General features: G+C 33.7%; 1 non-coding gene and 1 pseudogene across 1 annotated transcript; one reads left to right on the plus strand and one right to left on the minus strand.

The window, feature by feature from the left end:
* Window positions 1-9,342: 9,342 nt before the first annotated feature.
* On the plus strand, window positions 9,343-9,473 carry LOC141422975 (small nucleolar RNA SNORA33). Its single transcript, XR_012447657.1, has one exon. It is a non-coding gene; the product is annotated as a small nucleolar RNA SNORA33 (small nucleolar RNA).
* A 2,968-nt stretch (window positions 9,474-12,441) lies between these two features.
* LOC109674574 (small ribosomal subunit protein eS1 pseudogene) overlaps window positions 12,442-22,868 on the minus strand; it is a 141,521-nt pseudogene continuing 131,094 nt past the window's right edge.

A 22,868-nucleotide genomic window follows, 5' to 3' on the forward strand; every position in this document is an offset into this window, starting at 1 on the left:
TTTATTGTTTTTCCATACTGGGACCTGAACCCAGGGCATCATGCATGCTGGCAAGGCACATGCACTCTGCAATCTGAGCCACACTCTCAATCCTTTTGTTTTTATTTTGTTTTTGAGATAGGTTCTTGCTACCCTTTTCCCTGTCTGGCCCTGAAATGGTGATCCTCCTACCTCCACATCCTAAGTAGTGAGATGACAGATGAATACCACCATTCCTGGGTTTCTCACGATGTTCATTGTCATCTGAAAAATAGTTTTATTATTAATCTTTTTTTTTCAATTCTTTGATAGACTACAAACCCATAATAGTAGAGACTGTCGTTTTGTTTTATGTTAACTACCAGCCTGGGAGAATGTGGGTGCTCAAATATTTTTGTATGGTTGAATGACTGAAATTATCACAATAGTTTGTTATAAAAAATGTTGATAAATCTCTACTATCATAGTTCTTAACTTTTTATAGAAAGACATTTTCAATGTAGAAGTAAGATTATGCTAGCCATTTTCCAATACTTACCCCTCTGGGGAACAATGATATAATAAGTATTCATAGCAGAGAGGCAATAACAAAGTGAAGAGAAATTTATTTATGATCTTTTTTTTCTGGGTAAATAAATTCAGTGGTATTGAAATTGAAAAATTGTTCAATATTGTCTAGAGAGTTACTGATATTTGCCTCTCAACACATGCAAATATAACTTCATTCAAGTGAGAGCAAAGAAAACACGAACATGATGGATAACATTTGAAATGATGTAAAATTGACGTAAGATACCAGCTTAAAGCAAGAACAAAGCAGTCTCATTTGATCAAGATGGAGATCATTGTTTAAACATCATCCATCTCCTCTAACAAGGAGGGGCAAACATTAATGAATGCAATGGAAAAAGCACTTATTTTCAGAGATATATTCACATTTATTTACTTTATAACTCCAAAATAGGAAACATAAAGAACCTTAGATGTTATCTGAAATATCCTCTTTAGCCAAAGTTAAAACTGATACGTAGTGAAGCAAGAAAGACTCATAACAGTTGATTTAGCAGTAGATTGACAAGAAATCACACACAAAAAAAAACCAGAGTAAGAGCTGGAATAATGACATAGTCTCATATTGAGAGAGGAAAATGATACTAGAACAAGTGTTTATTGACCATACTCATTTTACATCAAGAGGTATCCATTTATTATTATTATTTTATTTATATTTTTATTTAATTATATTCACTTTTAACTAATATATAAAAATTACATATTCTTATGGAGTAATATGATGTTGCTATACATGTAAACATTACATAAGATTTAAATGAGGTTAAATATATCTACCACCTTAAACATTTATCATTTTCTTGTGGAGAAAACATTCGAAATCCTTTCTTCAAGCTCTTTAACATATGCAGTACATTTTCATTATGTTCTGTCATCCTACAATGTAATAGTACATCAAAAATTCTTTCTCCAATCTAACTATACCTTAGTACCTTTTGATCAACCTTTCCCTCTTCCTAGGCACTGGTAACCACCATTCTTCTCTTAGCTCCTATGAGAGCAACTATTTTATATTCCACATACGAGTGAAATTGTGTAGTATTTGACTTCCTATGCCTTGCTCATTTCATTTAACATAATAATCTCCAGTTCCATTCATGTAACCAACAAGATTTCATTCTTTTTCATAAATATCATTCCATTTTGTATATGTACCACAGCCTGTGCTATCCATAGAAGGTTATTTGGGTCACTTCCAATTTTTGGCTATGTGAATAGTACTGAGATGAGCATAGAATGCAGATGTCTCTTAGACATACTGATTTCATTTCCTTCGGTTACATACATAGTGAAATTGCTGAATCATATTGTAGTTCTATTTTTAATTTTTTCAAGAACCCATGCTGTTTTCCATAATGGCGATGCTAATTCATAGTCACACCAACAATGCATAAAAGTTCCTTTTTGTTCATATCTTCACTCAAACTTGTTACTTTCAGTATTTTTTTTTTGCATCACAGGGATTTGAACTTGGAGCCTCGCACTTGCTTGGGAAACCTGTTACCACTTGAGACACACTTCCAGCCTTTATTTTGTTGGTAATTTTTGAGACAGGGTCTCAGTGATCCTCCTATTTGTGTTTACCTGTATGGATGGGATGACACATGCACACCATGGCACACAACCATTGGTTGAGATGTGGTCTGAGAACCTTTCTGCTCAGGGGTGGCCTTGAACCAAGATCCTCCTGATCACTACCTCCCAAGTATCTGGGATTGATTGCATGAGCCTCTGCATCTGGCCTTTCTTCTTGATAGTAATCAGTCTTACTGGGATCATTTTAGATCTGATTTGCACTCCTATATGGTAATGAGCATTTTCAAATGTATTTATAGTCCATTATTGTATTTTTTCTTTTTGTAAGTATCTACTCAGATCATTTGCCCACTTTTATTGAATTAATTATTTATTGCTCTTATTTTTTTATTTCTTTGAACATTCTAGGCATTAACTGTCTATTCATTATTTGACAAATATTTCCTCCCATTTTGTAGGTTGTCTTTTTGTTGTTTCCTTTGCTGTGCAGAATCCTTTTGGTTTGATGTCATACCATTTGTCTATTTCTCCTTTTGTTTCCTGTGGTTTTGGAGTCTTGTCTGAAAAAAAAAATCCTTGCCTATTCTAATGGCCTTAAGCATTTCCCCTATATTTTCTTCTAGTACTTTTATAGTTTTAATTCTTTCATTTAAATCTTTAATCCATGTTGAGTTGATTTTTATAACTAGTAAGAGACAGAAATCTAGATAGTCTTTTGTATCATGTATATCCAATTTTTCTCAGAACCATTTGTTGAAATGTCTATCATTTTTTCACTAAGTGTTCTTAGCACCTTACTAAAAATTAGTTGGCCATAAATACCTGGTTTACTTCTAAGATCTTTTATTCTGTTCCTTTGGTTTATGTTTCTGTCTTTATGCAATTTCATGCTATTTTTATTACTGCAGCTGTGAGGGAATTCTTCCAAACAAATGCTACAAAGCCAGCATTACTCAGATACCAAATCTAGATAATGACAAAACAAAACCACCAAAAATATTCTGAAACAAAACAGAAAAAGCAAAAATAAAATAATAAAACTGTTGTCAATATCTTTGATGAACATAGATGTAAAAGTCCTTAGCAGAATATTAGCAAACCATACCTAGTAGCACATTATGAATAATTATTTTAATCAAGTGGGATTCATATAAGGTATGCAAATATGCACACTAAAAGAATGAAGGACAAAAGTGATATAGTCATCTCAATAGATGTAGAAAAGGCATTTGATAAAATAAAATATCTCAGAACAATAAAAACCCAGAACAAATTAGGTATATTAGTTAGCTTAATGCAATAAGGGTCATACATAAATAACAAGAACTAACATCATACCATATGGTCAAAAGCTGAAAGTTTTCTTGTAAAGACCTGGAGCAAGAAAAGATCTCCCACTTTTATTCAACAAACTGCTGCGAGTTCAATGCAGAACAATCAAGCAAGAGAAAGAAATGATGGTCATCAAACTGGAAAAGTGAAAAATAGTCATTGTTTGTAGATCACATGATCTTATGCATATAACAAAAGCCAATGATGCCACCAAAAAGCTACTAGAACTAATAAATTTAATAAAGTTGCAGTATACAATCAATATACAAAAATCAGTGCCTTTTCTGTATGTCAATATCCATTTATATGAATTAGAAATCAAGAAGGCAATCCCATTTATAAAAGCCATGAATACAAAACAGTAAAATTCTTAGGAATAAATTTAAACAAAAGTTGAAAGATATCTACAATGAAAATTATAAAACATTAATGAAGGAAATTAAAGAGTACATACAAAATGGAAAGACATTTGTATATCCAGATTAGAGAAATCAATAATGTTACTATGTCCATACTACTGCAGAATCAGTGTAGTCCAGACCAAAGCACGAATACCATTCTTCATAGAACCAGAACAATCCTAAAATCCATCTAGAATCACGAAGAAGCCAGAACAACCAAAGCATCTTGAGCAAAAAGAATAAAGCAGACCTCAAAGCAGGTATCTTTTTCCTTTCCTTTTTCTTTCTTCTTTTTCATTTTTACCATTTCACATAATCTTAAAACTCCTTTTCATGTGTGGCTTGCTTGTAGTTTACTGATAAATGTTTTTGAATTTTTGTGTTTTCACATGTTTTCCAATATTATCTTGGACATCAAAGTCCTGTTTTTAGATTTTGTGTGAAAATTTTCAGTGATAGCAGATGGAAATACTCCTGCCAGAATTCACAGTTATGGAAATCCATAGAACTTAGAGAAAAACTGAAGAATTACAAGTGTACATTATGTCAATGAGGTTAACCAACAAAAATAATTTATACTCTTTTTATTTTCGGTGCATATATATCATTTTGTAAAGAAAGTACATTTTGCAGTTTAATACAGTGTGCTTAACACATATAAAAGAATTAAGTATTTTAAGTTTTTATATGATAAGTTCCTTGAGGAGCAGAATGAATAACAAAATATTTTTGGACTTTTTATAGAAATGTATTTAAAGAAAATATAAAAATATGCATGAGAGACTAATTGATTCTTATTTCTTCTTTATCATTATACACCTAATTTTTCTGTTTTCCCAACCTTATTTTTTATAATTTTTTTATTATTATTTTATTGGGGGCACATTGTGATATTTACAAAACTTCTTACAATATGTCACACTTAAATTCACCCCTCCATTGTTCTCCTTTAGCCCCCCCTATTTCTAGACTAGTTTCAGCAGATCTCATTTTTCCATTTATGAACATGTGTAAAGAATATTTCCATTATATTCACCCTCCTACACACTTTTGTTATATCCTCTCCCTCCCACTGTTACCCACTCCCAAGATAAGACCTATTTTACCTTTCTGTTCTCTGTTTTTGTAAAAAAAAATTATTTTTTTGTTTCAAGTAGCTGTACAGGGTGTTTCATTGTGACATTTCAATGTATATATTATAACCCCAATTGGTTCTTCACCTCTATTTTTCTCCTTTCTACTTTAGTCCTCTTCTTATGGTGATTTCAACACATTTAAAAGTTCTATATTCATTCTTGTATAGGAAGTATATCAACCATATTTGCCTTCTTAACTTCCTTCTTTTACTCTCCCTCTATCATATGTGACCTTCCATTAGTGTAACCTACTTTTCATAATACTTCTTGCATTTGTATTGGGTCAATATTCCACATATGAGAGAAAACATGCAGCCTTTGGTTTTCTGAGCCTGGTTAACTTCACTTAACATGATCCTCTCCATTTCCATCCATTTACCTGCAAAGGACAAAATTTCATTCTTCTTTATGTTTGAATAAAATTGTGTTGTATATAAATTCTACAGTTTCTTAATCCATTCATCAGTAGTGGGACATCTTGGCTGATCTCATAGCTTAGCTATTGTGAATAATGCTGTAGTAAACATGGGTGTGCAGATACACTTATTGTAGCCTGACTTACATTCTTTTGGGTATATCCCTAGGAGTGGTATTGCAAGATCATATGGCAGCTCTATTTTTAGTTTTATGAGCAGCCTCATAATGTTTTCTGTAGTGGTTTTACTAATTTCCATCCCCACCAGCAGTGTAAGAGTATTCTTTTTTCCTCACATCCTCACCAACATTTGTTATTGTTTGTGTTCTTGATAACCATTCTAACAGGAGTGAGGTGGATTATTAATGTGATTTTGATTTTCATTTTCTTTATGGCTGGAGATGTTGAACATTTCTTCATGTGTTTTTTGGCCATTGGGATTTCTTCCTTTGAAAAAGCTGTGTTCAGTTCATTTGCCCATTTCTTCATTGGGTCATTGACTTTTGACGAGATTAGTATTTTGAGTTCTATGTATATTCTGGTTATTAATCCCTTGTCAGATGTATAGTTGACAAAGAATTTTCTCCTATTCTGTGGATTGCCTCATCAATCTGGTCACCATTTCTTTTGTTGTGTAAAAGCTTTTTCATCTCATATGGTCCCATTCATCAATCATTTCTCTTAGTTGCTGAGTCATTTGTGTTCTATTCAGGAAGTCATTGCCTATGCCTATTAATTCAGTGTATTTGTTGCTCTTTCCTGCACTAGTTTCAAACTTTCAGGTCTTATATTAAGGTCCTTAATCTACTTTGGGTTGATACTTGTACAGGATGAAAGACATGAATCTAGTTTCAGTTTTCTGCCTGAAAATATCCAATTTTCCCAGCAACATTTGTTGAAGAGACAGTCTTTTCTCCCTTGTATGTTTTGGGCACCTTGTCAAAAATCATTTGGGCATAGCTGTGTGGAATCATATCTGGTCTTCTCTGTTCCACTGGTTTTCTGTTTTTGTCCCATTTCCATGCTGTTTTTATTATAGCTCTGTAGTATAGTTTGAAGTCAGGTATTGTGATAACCCTTAGTGGTTTTTTTTGCTCAGTATTACCTTGGCTATTTGCGGTCTTTTGTGCTTTCAAATGAACTTTTGGATTGATGTTTCAATCTCTCTGATGAAAGTCACTGGAATTTTGGTGGATATTGAATTATTAACTTTTTATTAAACTAAATTTAGCAATAAAAAGCAATAATGATCATCTAGATAATTGTTTCCTTAATATTTTAATCTTAGAGAATAGGTTGGTTCTCTAAAATATATTTTGTAGTAATTTCTCACATTATTATGTAGTTTTAGATAGTAGTAAAGTAGAGCACAAGTGAAAGGGAAATCTTAAAATTATTTAGCCAGAAAGGGCAGATGGAAAAAGACATGATAATGAGGAAATCAGAACAGACTTTTACTGACATTGACTGAAACAACAGCCGATGTCAGCTGCTATGAAGCAAATATTACCCATTTCCACATAGCATAAAGGGGAATTTGCTTACATTTCTGTAAAGAGTATGTCACATCTTTATAAATGAATATTTAGAAGCCACAAGGTGTAAGAAAGTGACATGTGCTATCAAGAATGGCAAAGAATCCACTTTTCAACAGCTCTTTTAAGAATAGGGCAAATAATTTTCTCCTTGCAAGAAACATGCAAAACTTTTTCTCTGGATTCTAAGAGAAAGTTTGAGACTATATAGTCTTAGGGCTAATTGTTTCTATTCCAAAATATGGACTAGTGGACCAAATTTCTCTTTTCGAATGTCCTGGTTATTTGGCCTCAGCCAAGTTTGTAAACCTCTCTTTATATATTTCCTCATATGTAAAATATAGATGATGGTAACATCTACTTCATAGGATTGCTGTGAGAAGCAACTGACTCAGAGCATAAAAAGTACTTACAACAATGTATGGTAAAGGGTATATACAATTTAAAGGCTTATTATTACATCATTTCCACTACTTCTGTTTTTCTTTACTATTGCAGATGTTTCAAAAATTCACAGGACTGCAACATATTTAACTCATAAATAAAAGTTTTGTTATTCCACTTTGATTCTCTTATATGTATACATTCTCTCTTCTTTTTCTTTATTCATTTATTCATATATGCATACATTGTCTGGGTCATTTCTCCCCCTTGCCCGACACCCCTTCCCTCTCCACTCCAACCTCCCTCGCTTCCAGGCAGAACCTGTTCTGCTCTCTTCTCCAATTTTGTTGAAGAGAAGACATAAGCAATAATAAGAAAGATATAGCATTTTTGCTAGTTGAGATAGGACAGTCATACAGAGAGATTCTTAGCATTGCTTCCATGCACAAGTGTGTTACAACAAGAATTGATTCATATCTACCAGACCTCTTCACTACTTCCCAGTCACCTTCCCATATCGACCTCTCTTGTTTTAAGGTTACTATATTAACTCCTCTGCAGTGGGCACATCAAACACTTTCAAGTTTTGGGTTTCCTACCTTTCCCTATTCCTCCTGTATGTGTTCTCCCCTTAGCATGTGACCCAAGTCTAATAATATTACTGCATTTGTTTTAGATCTAAAGACCACATATGAGGGAGAATATACAATTTTTGGTTTTCTGAGCCTGGTTAATTTCGCTTAAGATGAGATTCTCTCTTATATCAATGAAAAGTAACCAGAAAAGAGTGTAAAGAAAGTAAAAGTACAAAGAGAAGAGGAGAAGGGAAGAGAGGAGACTGTACAGAGTAAGAAGGGGGAGGGAGATACAGACAAGAATTAAAGACAAGAAGATGCAGATAAGGCATAGAAAAGGCAGGATCTAGTGTTAGCTTTTTCTGACTAAAGTGAGAACAGGGTTTATGTCTGGAGCTTTCAGTCAATGGAAACTGAAATTAGGTTCTCTCTTTTATCATGCATATGATCCACATGAACTCACTTCATTATCTTGAAACAAAGTGACATTAAACTCTCCCTTCCCATGATGGAAACTGAGGATACAAAGTATTTTCCCTCTGATGTTTTGTATGACCATCAGATGTTATTTGAAGAAGTACCTGAAGCATGATACAATTTTTAAAAGATTGAACTTGATCTAAAATATAAAAAATAACAGGGTAAAACAGAAATAATATTCATATACCTTGGGAAGGGGAAAAGTTGGAAATCTAGTTCCATATTCCAGGCACATTAAGTCACACAGATGCAATACCAAAAATTATAACATAGAAATTGAGAGAAAAACATGGGCATTACTAGAGGACAACATTTTGAGTTAAACACACATTTGTGAAGACTGACATATATTGCATTTAGAACTACTTTCATATGAAACGAATTTTATTTTAACACAATTTTGGAAGATAATATGCCAAAGATCTACAAAAATAAATAACATGTGAAATTCAGAACATTTTACTTTTTCAACTTTTTTATATATATATTTTTTTTACAGCTGAGAGTAGCAACGAAAATTGTAGTTCACTCTTAATTATAGAGTTGCAAAAGCAGCACTGTAATTAGAGCTGTGAAAATTGTCTGGCGACAAATTTTCTTTGTAGTTTGAAGGAGTGAAAAGTCCTATTGATAGTATTTGATATGATTTTCATCACAGAACACCAAAAGGATACACTAACTTCTTAATATTTCTCTAACACATCTAAAGTGACAACTGCTAATTGTAATCATTTTAGTATGTGGTAGCTGTTTTTAAATATCCAGGCTTGAACTTATAATAGTTTTACTGTTTTTCTTTCCTATATGGAATTATACATTTAGAATATTTGAGATGTGTACAGGGTATAAAGATCAACTGAATGCTAGAGTCAAAGTTATTACCGCTTAGTTTTCATATCACATCAAAAGTATTACCTGCTTCTAAATAATATATGTTGCATGATTTGTAACCAGTTATCTGATCCAAGGTCCTCTTTTCAAGTCTTTATTTAAACTATGTAAGATAAATGCTTAATACTTACCTGAATGTATTTCTGCAGAAATTTAGAAAAAGCTGGCAGTAGTAAAGCTGTGTTACCTTAAGGAGAATATTAAGATCATTAAGGTCCCTGAAAGTGGCTACAAATAATGATAATGATGGAACGCATTTCCCTGAGACACAGCAAATTATTAAAACTTCACTGTGGAGAGTTGCAAGAACATTACGAAATTTCTCAATGCTAACAGGAAAACACATGAAAACAAAATCTTTAGGAAGTTTCATGTTAGCTTGTTCTGGTATTATTTTTATTGAGTGGAAATTTGATTCCCATTGTTTCACCCAGTCAAATATGTGAAACTCTAGAAATAAAATGAATATACTTTTGATTTAAAAAAAAATATCTTAGCCCAGCCTTCCTGGCTTTATTAGCTTCAAGTTAAATATGTAGAAATATGTTTTCAGTCTTAAGAAAATCAGCTTCTGGAAAGAACTCTTGAAAAACAGATGATTGAATAAATTGATATAATGGTAGTGATATTTCTTTCTTTAGTTTTTATTGTTCCAATATGTGATATGAAATAAAATAAACATTTTGCATCACATAGAAATAATATGTTGAATACATAAACATGGAATTTAAGAGTGTTTTTGGTACCTGCTGCCCAGCAGCTGGTGATTAGATCAGATGGCAGTTGATTCTGCTCTGCCCGTGCACTAAGGCTTAGAAAATGGGCTTTCCTTTTTCCTTTCTATTGTGTAATATTTAACAAACAACAAAGAAACAACAAAACATATTTGCTTCATATTAAATAAAATCAATTCATGCTCTATTGAAAAGAGTACATACCGGCAAACTTTGATTTGTCTTATTATTTTAGCCAAAGAAAGATATGGTTGTTTTTAAACATTACATCATTGCCTTCATATACAAATGAGTACATCAGAGAAATCTTTTAAATGTTTTTTCCTTCACAGCATACCTACAAGAAAGTGATAAAAAGAAAAAGTAACTCCATATTTTTACTATTCTATTAAAAATACATCCAAAGATATATTTTATAATGTTTACTTATTCCATCTGCATAAATATGAGCATGGAGCATCTTTAATGATAGTATCAATCTTTTCCTTGTTCTGGTTACTAGTTACACAGGGATTTTCACTTTTGGCCCAGGCAGTGATTCTCAGCTATAGTCCTAGCTATCAGGAGGATCTTGGATCAAGGATAGCCCAGACAAAAATTTAGTGAGACCTGCATCCCAACAAGTAAAGTAGACATGGTGGCACATGCTTGTGGTCCCAGCTACAAAGGAGGCGTATGTAGGAGGATTGTGATCTGAGGCCAACTCCAGGGTAAAACACAAGACCCTACCTGAAAAATCACTAAAGCACAAAAAGGACTGGAGGTGTAGCTCAAGCATGGGGACATGCTAGAGAACCTTGCCTAGCAAGCATGCAACCCTATGTTCAAACATCAGTACAACCAAATACATATCAAGTTTACAATTATAATTTGCACATTTTTCTGTATGTATGTTATACTTCAACAGCTAATTTTGTAAAAATTTGAATAATGTTCTACCTCTATGCTCACAAACATTTCCCAAACTGTGAACAAAACCAAAGTTATTTCCTAGAGTTCATAAGCCATTTTAGTTGTTTTCTTATTTCTTTTACACTATTGCTTCTCTGTCTTTCACTTAATGACAGTTTCTTTGAAACCATAGGACTGACTGGAAAAGTCATACTCTTAATATTTTCCCCACCAAACCAAAAGCCTTTCTTTGACAGTTTCTTCACAGGTTTGTATTGCTCATAGTCTTTTGGGGGTATCATTTAACTGTCTTTTTAGAGTCTTTGATGTTTGCAGTTTTATTTCAGTTTCATTTTCTGCTGTTTGGGCTGTAGTAGTAATTGTTTTTTCCAACCTAGGGAAGAGTTTAAGCTCTGGATTCTTTTTATTGCCTGTCCTCAATATTGTTGAAACCAGTTTGTTCATTCTCTCACCTCATTGCTTTTTGTAATATCTTTTTAAAAGCAGCAAGGAGAAGCCAATATACTCTGACATATTGACATTTTTTTCAACTGTATCTCCTGGAGCTATACACTCAGTAGGGTCTTTGTATGCCTGCCAATTAATCATAGGTTGCTGTTTTCCCAAATGTTTGTTAAGGTGTAAAAAGGACTTTCAGCTCTCCTGTTGGCTAAATCTGAATCTTTGTTGTCTAGTACCTGACAACTAAGCTGAAGTCATGACTTACTTATTCATATTTAGCCCTACAACTTTAGCATGGCTTTTACACTTAAATTTTCCATTTCAAAAAGAAATTATGTCTTTTTTGGCAATTGTAGTATTTACTAGTAAAAGTTAAAGTATATATTGTTGTAATTTTTACATACATGTTTACAAAATGATGTGTAGTACCTTTTCAAAGGTTTTATTTTCTGTTTCATGTCTTGATGTTAAATATCCTACTTCTTGTACTTTAGAAATGTACCTATACAGAGAACTTCGACATGAGTGATTAAAGAGCTTTTTCTGCACTTGTTCTTAAAACCTTTTAATTGAATCAAAATATTTTTGTCATTTTTTTAAATAAAATTAAACTAACCACAAAATATTAGTTATATAATATGAATTTGGAATGTTTTGAATCATTCACTTATAAGACAAAGTGTATTCATGTCAAGTTATAAATGACATTTTTTAAAGGTCCAGTTAAATCAATGAAGATGAGTTTTTGAAACTTATCCCAAATGAGTCTCAAAAGTAAATGGCAGGATTAGTTGACAGAACAGAAGATTTCACAAAGGTGAGTTTAATTTTATTCTTTTATTATCACAAAGTATCCACAATTGCTGGGCAAATTGAGTGCATAAATAAAATTAAAGAAATTTTATAACTGAGAAACCAAGATGGTTACAATGTAGTGCTACTTCAGAAATGTTTTAAGCACTAGGGAGGCTGAGGTAGGAGGACCAGGAGTTTGAAGCCAGCCTGGAATACATAGTAAGACAAAGAACTGGTGATATAATTCAGTGGCAGAGTGCTTGCATATGATGTGCAAGGTCCAGGGTATGATCTCCAGAGCACTGGAAAAAACATCTGAGTTTTAAACAGATCTGTGGAGTTGTGGCTTAGGTACATCGGTTAACTCAATTTCAGCACATGTCTCAATCTCAGTAACTTTTTCTTAACTACTATCTTCATCATGAAGCTCCATGAGTTTTCTCAAGTCAAACTTGGGCTGCTTCAGCATTTTAGCATTTCTAACAAAGACATTTTGAAAAAGATATTTATCCTAGCACACTTTTTCAATGTCTTTGAAATTAATTTGTTGATCATTTCTTTCAAATCACTTGTACGTCTCAGGTCATGATTTCTATCATCTTCCAGGTTTAGTGGATCCTTTGGTGCTGACCATCAAAGTTCTTCTGTATCTGATTGTTACATTTTAAAAATAACTATTGATAGTAGTGACGTCAACATGAGCTTCAATTATAGTCTGACTTTTTTTTATTATCATGGAACACATTTTGTCACAGTTAAGATCCATTCTATGGAAGTTAGTCGGGCAATTTTTTTTTTCTGAACATCCTCAGTAATTAGCTTTAATTTTCTAAGTGCAAGTTCATCATTCTACAAATCAGAAGACTCACTTTACACATACTACCTATGAGGTCAGAAGACGGAATTTTGGTTCCTAAAGTCCTGTGACTAAGATTTTTCCAATATTTCACATATTAAAGGAGCTTGTTTTTTTATATCATGACAGTCATTCTAGAAAATGGATTACTCAGTGGTTCTTTTTTTGCCACATTTTGTAAGGTGTTTGTTCTTACCAGCCCCTATAGCGCTGCTCACATAGCCAAAAGATTAGACACTAACTTTTAATAAACTCTTTATTCTTCTTAAATTATCTTAAGCACAACCAATTTTGGAAGCACATTTAAAGAAGTGTATAGATTTCAATTATGACAAGAAGTGTATAGAATTTAATTGTGACAAGAATTTGCAGCACAAAAACTGCTGTAGCTGCAAAGTACATGACATTTTATAGGCTCAATATCATTTGTGATTCACAACTCTATTAGGCATACAAGATATTTTATGAAAAATATTTTGTGGTAAATTATACAATGAAGAAAATTATGAGATATAAATTTACACACACACACCAAACAGAAAGATATTTCTAAAAAATAAAGCAATACTCAAAAATGCAAATTAACTACGTTAAAAATATAAAAAAGAAAAGTCTAATATTCCAAGTTGAATAGTCATACTTAAGGAAAAAATACAAAGGATGTTTTTATAATTTATTCTTTTTTAAATTTATTATTTAAATTCTCAACATTGAGATCTTAAAAGTCATGGTCTTCCAAATGTAAGGCTAGAAAAAAGAATTATATAGTTGACAACAATCATATTTATTGTATTAAGCATCTTAAATAAAAATAAACTTATTAAATATGAAACCATTCCAACCATCTGTTCTCTCTGAAATAGGATATGTCAGGATCACAGCTAATGAGCAGTCCTGTTACATGGCTCAGAGGTCACTCTTGGATTCTGCATTTGCTATCCTCTAAGCATAAGACTTTGGCAATTAAATTCCCGTTCTTCAGTTTTTCTCAATACAACTATAATGACTTCATTCCTGTGTTTTTCTGAGAACCAAGTATACCACACTATTCCTAGCACATACTGTTACCAAAATTGTAAGCAAGTGGGACTCAATGTAAACACAAATCAAATTTCTCTCTGTTTATACCAATCCAACTTATTCTGACCTTTGGATAAAATCTGGGGTAGACTTCTGCCTTTTCTGACCATCTTTAAATAACAAAAACATTCCTCTTCAGAAAATCTAAGATGTAGAAAAAATACTCTCACTTCCATAATTAAAATGTATATTCCCCACAACAACCAGGCTAATTTTTTTAAATTAAGATGTTCTTCACCTCATAGCAGGAACTTGAAATAGAAACTTGGAAACAGCAGTGGGGAGAATAGAAAGGAAGGTACAATGGATGTCTTCTCTCTTTAATTTTCTAGCTTCTCTCTCACCTTCCATTAACCATTATTCCTCATTCTCCATGGCCAAAGTGGATATAACAGACTAGAATGGAAGAACCAAAATAAGTCTTATTTGCTGTGATTAGATGAGACATATCCTAGGCTTGACAGACATTTATAACACATGCTTCATGCTTTGAAAGCATTTCTCTCCTTTCCTCTCTCTTCTTCCCTTCCTTCCTTTTTTTTGATAGATAGATACCTAGTCCACATGAGTCACCAGTATTTCACTTCCTATTGGTGGAAGAGCAGTCACTTCCCTTCCATAACCCTTCACTCTTCTGCTACAGTCAACTTCATGGAGCCTCTTGCCCTTTAGAGGTTATGATCAGGATTCAGATGGACATGGAATTGCTGTTGATTCCATCCCTGTTCCTCTCTCCTGTCAAGTTCCTAAGAATACTTAAAAAGTCTTCTAAATTGGCTTCTGAGAAAACCCATGATTATTTCTGAGTTTAGTGAGAGGAAACCTTGCTGATTTACCTTTCTAGTAAAATTCCTTCTCTAATATCCTACTTCTTTCTTGATCTTTCCATATTAATTTTTGACCGAAACTGGATAGTTAGCTGTAGATCAATTATTTGAATAGATAATTTAGTCTTATTTTGGAGTAAGGGAGTATGTTTTAATTTGTGTTTCAGACCAACAAATTATCCCCAAACTTAGTGGAAATAACTGATTATTATTGTCCCCTTCCTCTCCTCCCCACCCCCTCGCTATCAGGCAGAAACTATTTTACCCTTATCTCTAATTTTGTCGAAGAGAGAGTGTAAGCAATAATAAGAAGGACAAAGGGTTTTTGCTAGTTGAGATAAGGAGTCTACTCGCATTGCTTTCCTGTACTATGTGTTACATTCTAAATTAATTCTTCTTGAAATAACCTTTTCACTAGTTCCTGGTCCCCTTCTCCTATTGGCCTTTGTCACCTTAAAGTATCTGCATTAGTTTCTCTGCACTGAGGGCAACAAATACTATCTAGTTATGAACAAACTGAGAAAGAATATATGAAAACAATTCCATTTACAATAGCCTCAAAAAAAATTAAAATTAAATACTTAGGTGTAATCTTAATAAAGGATGTGAATGACCTCTACAAGGAAAACTATAAACTTCTGAAGAAAAAGATTGAAGAAGACTATAGAAAGTGGAGAGATCTCCCATGCTCATGGATTGGTAGAATCAACATAGTAAAAATGGCTGTACTCCCAAAAGCAATCTACATGTTAATTCAATTCCCATCAAAATCCCAATGACATTCATCAAAGAGATTGAAAAATCAACTGATAAATTTATTTGGAGACACAAGAGACCACGAATAGCCAAGGCAATACTCAGTAAAAAGAACAACCGGGAAGTATCACAATACCCGACTTCAAACTATATTACAAAGCAATAGCAATAAAAACAGCATGGTACTGGAACAAAAACAGACGTGAAGACCAGTGGAAGAGAATAGAGGATCTGGATATGAAACCACACACCTATAACTAACTTATCTTTGACAAAGGCACTAAAAATATATGATGGAGAAAAGACAGCCTCTTCAACAAAAACTGCTGGGAAAACTGGTTAGCAGTCTGCAAACAACTGAAACTAGATCCATATTTATCACCCTATATCAATATTAACTTAAAATGGATCAAGGATCTTAATATCAAACCCCAAACTCTAAAGTTGGGACAGAAAAGAGTAGGAAATACTCTGGAATTAATAGGTATAGGAAAGAACTTTCTCAATGGAACCCCAGCAGCTGCATTTGTTTTAGGTCTAATGTCTGCATATAAGGGAGAATATACCATTTTTGGCCTTCTAAGCCTGGCTAACTTCACTTAAGATGATGTTCTCCAGTTCCATTCATTTACTTGTGAATGACAAGATTTCATTCCTCTTCATGGCTGAGTAAAATTCTGTTGTGCATAAATACCACATTTTCTTACTCCATTCATCAGTGGTGGGGCATCTTGGCTATTTCCATAACTTGGCTATTGTGAATAGTGCTGCAATAAACATGGGTGTACAGGTGCCTCTGGAGTAACCTGAGTCACATTCCTTTGGGTATATCCCCAGGAGTGGGATTGCTGAATCATATGGCAGATCTATGTTTAGATTTTTAAGAAGCCTCCAAATTTTTTTTCCATAGTGGTTGTACTAGGTTGCATTCCCACCAGCAGTGTATGAGGGTTCTTTTTTCCCACATTCTTACCAACATTTGTTGTTGGTAAGGTGGAATCTTAGTGTTGGTTTAATTTGCATTTCCTTTATGGGTAGAGATGGTGAGCATTTTTTCATGTGTTTTTTGACCATTTGAATTTCTTCTTTTGGGAAAGTTCTGTTTCACTTGCCCATTTCTTTATTGGTTCATTAATTTGGGGAGGGTTTAGTTTTTTGAGTTCCCTGTATATTCTGGTTATCAGTCCTTTGTCTGATGTGTAGCTGGCAAATATTTTCTCCCACTCTGTGGGTGGGCTCTTCAGTTTAGAGACCATTTCTTTTGATGAACAGAAGCTTTTTAGCTTTATGAGGTCCCATTTGTCTATACTTTCTCCTAGTTTCTGAGCTGCTGGGATTCTACTGAGAAAGTCCTTGCCTATACCTATTACTTCCAAAGTGTTTCCTACTCTTTTCTGTACCAACTTTAGAGTTTGGGGTCTGATATTGATCCATTTTGAGTTAATACTAGTACAGGGTGACAAACACGGATCTAGTTTCAATTTTTTGCAGACTGCTAGCCAGTTTTTTAAAATTTTTATTCATATGTGCATACAATGTTTGGGTCATTTCTTCCCCCCTTCCCCCCACCCCCTCCCTTACTCCCTCACTCCCTCCCTTACCCCCCTTACCCCTCGCTAACCAGTAGAAACTATTTTGCCCTTATCTCTAATTTTTGCTATCCAATTTTCTAAACAGCTTTTGTTGAATAGGCTGTCTTTTCTCCATCGTATATTTTGAGCACCTTTGTCAAAAATAACTTGGTTATAGTTGTGCAGATTCATATCCAGGTCCTCTATTCTGTTCCACTGGTCTTCATGTCTGTTTTTGTGTCAGTACCATGCTGTTTTTATTGCTATTGCTTTGTAATATAGTTTGAGGTCGGGTATTGTGATACCTCCAGCATTGTTCTTTTTGCTGAGTATTGCCTTGGCTATTCATGGTGTCTTGTGTTTCCAAATGAATTTTAGGGTCAAAATTTCAATCTCTTTGATGAGTGTCATTGGGACTTTCATGGGAATTGCATTAAACATGTAGATCACTTTTGGTAGTATAGCCATTTTTACTATGTTGATTCTACCAATCCATGAGCATGGGAGACCTCTAGAGATAATCGTAATTAAAAGGACGTTATTGGAAAAAAAAAAAACAATAGTTTTAGAAGACATGGCATATTTATTATTGATTTTGATGAGGAAGGAAAATTTGAAGTCAAGGAAGAAATGTACTAAAACAAAATGAATAAACAGCAATAAAAGGAATATTTTGAAAATTTGAAAAGGTAAGTATCTAAATTGAAAGGTCTGGCTGGATGCCAATGGCCCATACCTGTAATTCCAACTATTTTGGAGACTGAAATCAGGAGGTTCCCAGTTTGAGGCAAGCCCAGGCAAAAAGTTCTCCAGACCCCCCATCTCAAACAATAGTTGGGGTACAATGGCACAGAGCATCCCAGCTACCACTGGGAACACAGAATAGAAGGATTATAGTCCAGGGCAGCCTGGGCAAAAAGTGAAACCCTATCTTTCTAAACAACCAGAACACAAATGGCTGGAAAAAGCAGAGTGCCTAGCAAGCAGGAAGTCCTTAGTTCTAATCACAGTACCACCAAAAAATATGAATAAACAAATTGTAGAGTCTGATCACTACTAAGCTAAATGAATGAAAAGGGACCTACATTTAACTGCATTTATTAAGATCTTCAGAAGTGTAAGGAACTACTAGATAGCTTTCAAAATACAAGCCAAATAAAGAAAAACAGTGATACCTGCAAAAGTAAATATGTTATAGAATATTGTAAAATAGAATATAGGACAAAATAGATGCAGTTTTAAATATTTAGTGTCTGAAGTATTTCCTAACATGAATGTTTTGTGAGAGATTTTACTTGAATTTATGTCTTAGAAAAACGAGACCTGGATCTATGAATAGAAAATACAGAGTACAAGTAGCTGCTAAAATTTTACAGTTTGGCTTAAATAGCTGCCGAGTTTGTGAGTCTATATTTATGTATGTTATATTTTATATTTATATATGTTAAAAACTTATTGGAAAAGGAATGTCAAACTGTTAAAGTATGCACTTAAAATTTATGATTTTACAAAAGCTCATGAGGTCAGGAATTCATACAATGAAAAGAAGTCCTCTTATTTTGGGGATGGCAGCTAATTACAATAATTTTAGTATTGATAAGAAATATTTGCATTTTTGGTACTAAAATTAAAGAGCTTGAGTGATGAAGGTCTATCTCTGGAGAAACAAAGCAAAATATGATGGATAAATCCAATTAATGGAAGCAAAGGGGAAAGAAGAGACAAAACAATGAAATTTGATAAATAAATAGAAAATAAGCTGGCCTTGATGAAGCAGGCCTATAACTCCAGCTACCCTAGAGACTGAAGCAGGAGGACTGAGAATTTGAGACCAGCCCAAACTCTACCACAAAAACAAAATATAAACAAAGGGACAGGAGTAGAACAATTGCTTAGCAAACATGAGGTCCTGGGTTCAAACTCCACTACTGAAAAAAATAGAGAACAGATTGTAAAAATATGTTCAAATATATATATATATATCGCTAGTGCCAGTGACTCTTGCCCATAATCCTAGCTACTTGGGAAGCTGAGATTGGGACAATCATGGTTCAAGGTCAGACCAGGAAATTAGTGCATGACATCTCCATCTCCAAATTAACCAGAAAAAAAATGAGCTGGAGGTGTGGTTCAGTGGTAGAGTACCTGCTTTACAAGTGGGAAACCCTGAGTTCAAACCTCAATCACACAAAAACAACATACAAAATAACATATTAACTGTGAATGGGTTTATTAATGGGAATATATTTCTGATGGTAGATACATCTGTTTTTTTTCAAATCCAGGAAGATGCTCTTTAACTTCTCCCATCTCCAAAGTGCATATTGGTACAAAATCAAAACGTAATTGAGTAGTGAAAAAGTCAATTGATAGAAATTAAAAAGCTCTGCAAAACAAAACAAATGGTCATGAGATTGAAGATGCTGCTCACAGAATGGGATAAAATCTTTGCCAGGTATACATTTGACAAGTATTTAATAACCAGAATATACAGGGAGCTCAAAAAACTAAACTCCCAAAAAATCAATGACCCAGTGAAGAAATGGGCAAATGAACTGAACAGAGCTTTTTCAAAGGATGACTTCTAAATTACTAAAAAGCACATGAAGAAATTGTCAACATCTCTGACCATAAAGGAAATGCAAATTGAAGCCACCTTAAGATTCCACCTCACTCCTGTTAGAATGTCTGCCATCAAGAATACAAACAACAACAAATGTTGGCAAGGATGTGGGGAAAAAGGAATCCTCATACACTGTTGGTGGGAATGTAAGGAAGGTGAATATGGTTGATAGACTCTCTATAGAAGAATGAATATAGAATTTTTAAATCTGTTGAAACCACCATAAGAAGGGGACTAAGGCAGAAAAAAGAAAAATAGAGGAGATGAACCAATTTGAGCAATAATACATATGTACATGGAACTGTCACAAGGAAACTCCCTGTGTAGCTATCTTAAACAAACAAACAATGTCATTTTTTTTTCTTTTACAAAATCGGAGAACAGGAGGGCAGAACATTGCCCCTAGTGGGAGGGGTGAGGAGGTGGAGAAAGAACGTAGAGGGTGAATATAGTGTAAATACTGTGTACCATGTATGCAGATGGAAAAAATTATACCTGTTGAAACTGTTCCAGGAACATAGGGAGAGGGAGATAAAGGAAAATGATGGATGGAGGGGGTGAATTCACCTATGATATATTTGATATATTGTAAGACCTTTTGTAAATGCCACAGTGTACCCCAACCCAGCACAACAATAAAAAAGTCAAATGATAGAAAAGAATGCAAAAACCTGATATATTGACAATACTCAGTGAAAGCAATGTGAAAGTAACCTATGGCATTTAAATGTTTAATTCTCTTAACACTTGAGAGCAGTAGTACCTTTGTCACAATATCAGGTGACAAACCCTTGTGTTTAAATATTAATTCTTCAACTTGGGAACTATTTAACATTAAACATGAAGACTGAGATAAACTGAATGATAGCATATGAATGAGTACTTAACACAAAGACATGTAAGAATCTGTAATAGATGAATAATCATTGTAGAAATTATACAAAGAACTTTCTGTTATAAAATCTTTTATTCAGAAAATATATGGGAAAACTAAACCTTTAAGAAACAGAAATTTTCTGTTATTTAAAATCTCTTGTCTCATAAGTTTGGAAGTACATTGGTATAGCTATACTAATACACTGCCATACTATATAATTAAGATGACAGAAAAATAATAAACTGAGAAGTCTTAGGAAAATAAAAGACCCAATATAATTAACTCAAAATCAAAAGCAACAGAATAATAACAGAACATTATTAATTTGACCAAGAATGATATAAATAACAGATGCAAAAATAAGCAACAGTGAAATATAATTGCATTAGCACTTCAATGAACATTATCTAATATTTATCTATTTATCTGTCCATTCAATTTACCTATCAATCACCTGTCAGTCTATTTCAAGAGATATGAAAATGTGTTTAAAACATTGTTAAATATGAAGCTTAGTAAGCAAAGATAGAAAAAAAAACCATTTTCGTGAACATGTTGCAATTTAAGAGCCTTATCCTTGTCAAAACTTTAAAGCACGTTCATAATATCAGACTGAAAACCGTGACGTTAGTTAGTACAGGAAAGAGCAGAGAATATTATGGAAGCAATAGGTATAAGCAAGGACTTCCTCAATAGAACTCCAGCAGCCCAGCAACTAAGAGAAAGGATGGACAAATAGGACTACATAAAATTAAAAAGCTTCTGCACAACAAAAGAAATGGTTTCTAAACTGAAGAGACCATCCATAGAGTGGGAGAAAATATTTGCCAGTTATACATCTGACAAAGGACAGATAAACAGAATATACCTTTTTCAAAAGGAGAAATCCAAATGGCAAAACAAACAAACAAACAAACAAAAACCAAATGAAAAAATGCTCACCATCTCTACCCATAAAGGAAATGCAAATTAAACCAACACTAAGATTCTACCTCACCCCTGTTAGAATAGCCATCATCAAAAACACCACCACCAACAAATGTTGGCAAGGATGTGTGGAAAAACGAATCTTCATGCACTGCTGGAGTGAATGCAAACTAGTACAACCACTATGGAAAAAAATTTAGAAGCTTCTTAAAAATCTAAACATAGATCTGCCATACGATCCAGCAATCCCACTCCTGGGGATATACTCAAAGGAATGCAACTCAGGTTACTCCAGAGGCACCTGCACACCCATGTTTATTGCAGCACTATTCACAATAGCCAAGTTATGGAAACAACCAAGATGCCCCACCACTGACAAATGGATCAAGAACATGTGGTATTTATACACAACGGAATTTTACTCAGCCATGAAGAGGAATGAAATCTTGTCATTTGCATGTAAATGAATGGAACTGGAGAACATCATCTTAAGTGAAGTTAGCCAGGCTTAGAAGGCCAAAAATGGTATGTTCTCCCTTATATGCAGACATTAGATCTAAAACAAATGCAGCAATATTATTGGACATGGGTCACACACTAAAGGGAGAATGTACACAGGAGGAATAGCAAAAGGGAAAGAAACCTAAAACTTGAAAGTGTTTGATTTCTCCCCACTGATAAGGAGCTAATAAAGTAATCTTAAACTGACAGAGGCCACTATGGGAAGGTGACCTGGAAGTAGTGAAGAGATCTGGTATAAATGAATCAATTCGGGTTGTAACACATTTGTACATGGAAGCAATGCTAGTAATCTCTCTGTGTAGTTATCCTCATTTCAACTAGCAAAAATGCTTTGTCTTTCTTATTATTGCTTATGTCTTCTCTTCAACAAAATTGGAGAAGAGGGCAGAACAGTTGATTCTGCCTGGAAGCAAGGGGGGTGGGAGAGAGTGGAAGGAGGTGGGGGGCAGGGGGGAGAAATGTCCCAAAGCATGTATGCACATGTGAATAAATGAATGAATGAATGAATTTTAAAAGACTTTAAAGCACACATTCATTATTTGAAGAGCAAGAAGACAGGAATTACCATAGCTGTCAGTTGTGTACTGAAGACCGTAACTAATGAAATAACATACACACAAATAAGTACAAATATGGAAAATAAAATGAAGATTTCTCATTATATGTACATCATATGAGTATATTCTCACAAAAAAAATCTCCTATTTGAA

The sequence above is a fragment of the Castor canadensis genome, chromosome 4 (genome assembly GCF_047511655.1).
Source record: "Castor canadensis chromosome 4, mCasCan1.hap1v2, whole genome shotgun sequence".
NCBI lineage: Eukaryota > Metazoa > Chordata > Mammalia > Rodentia > Castoridae > Castor > Castor canadensis.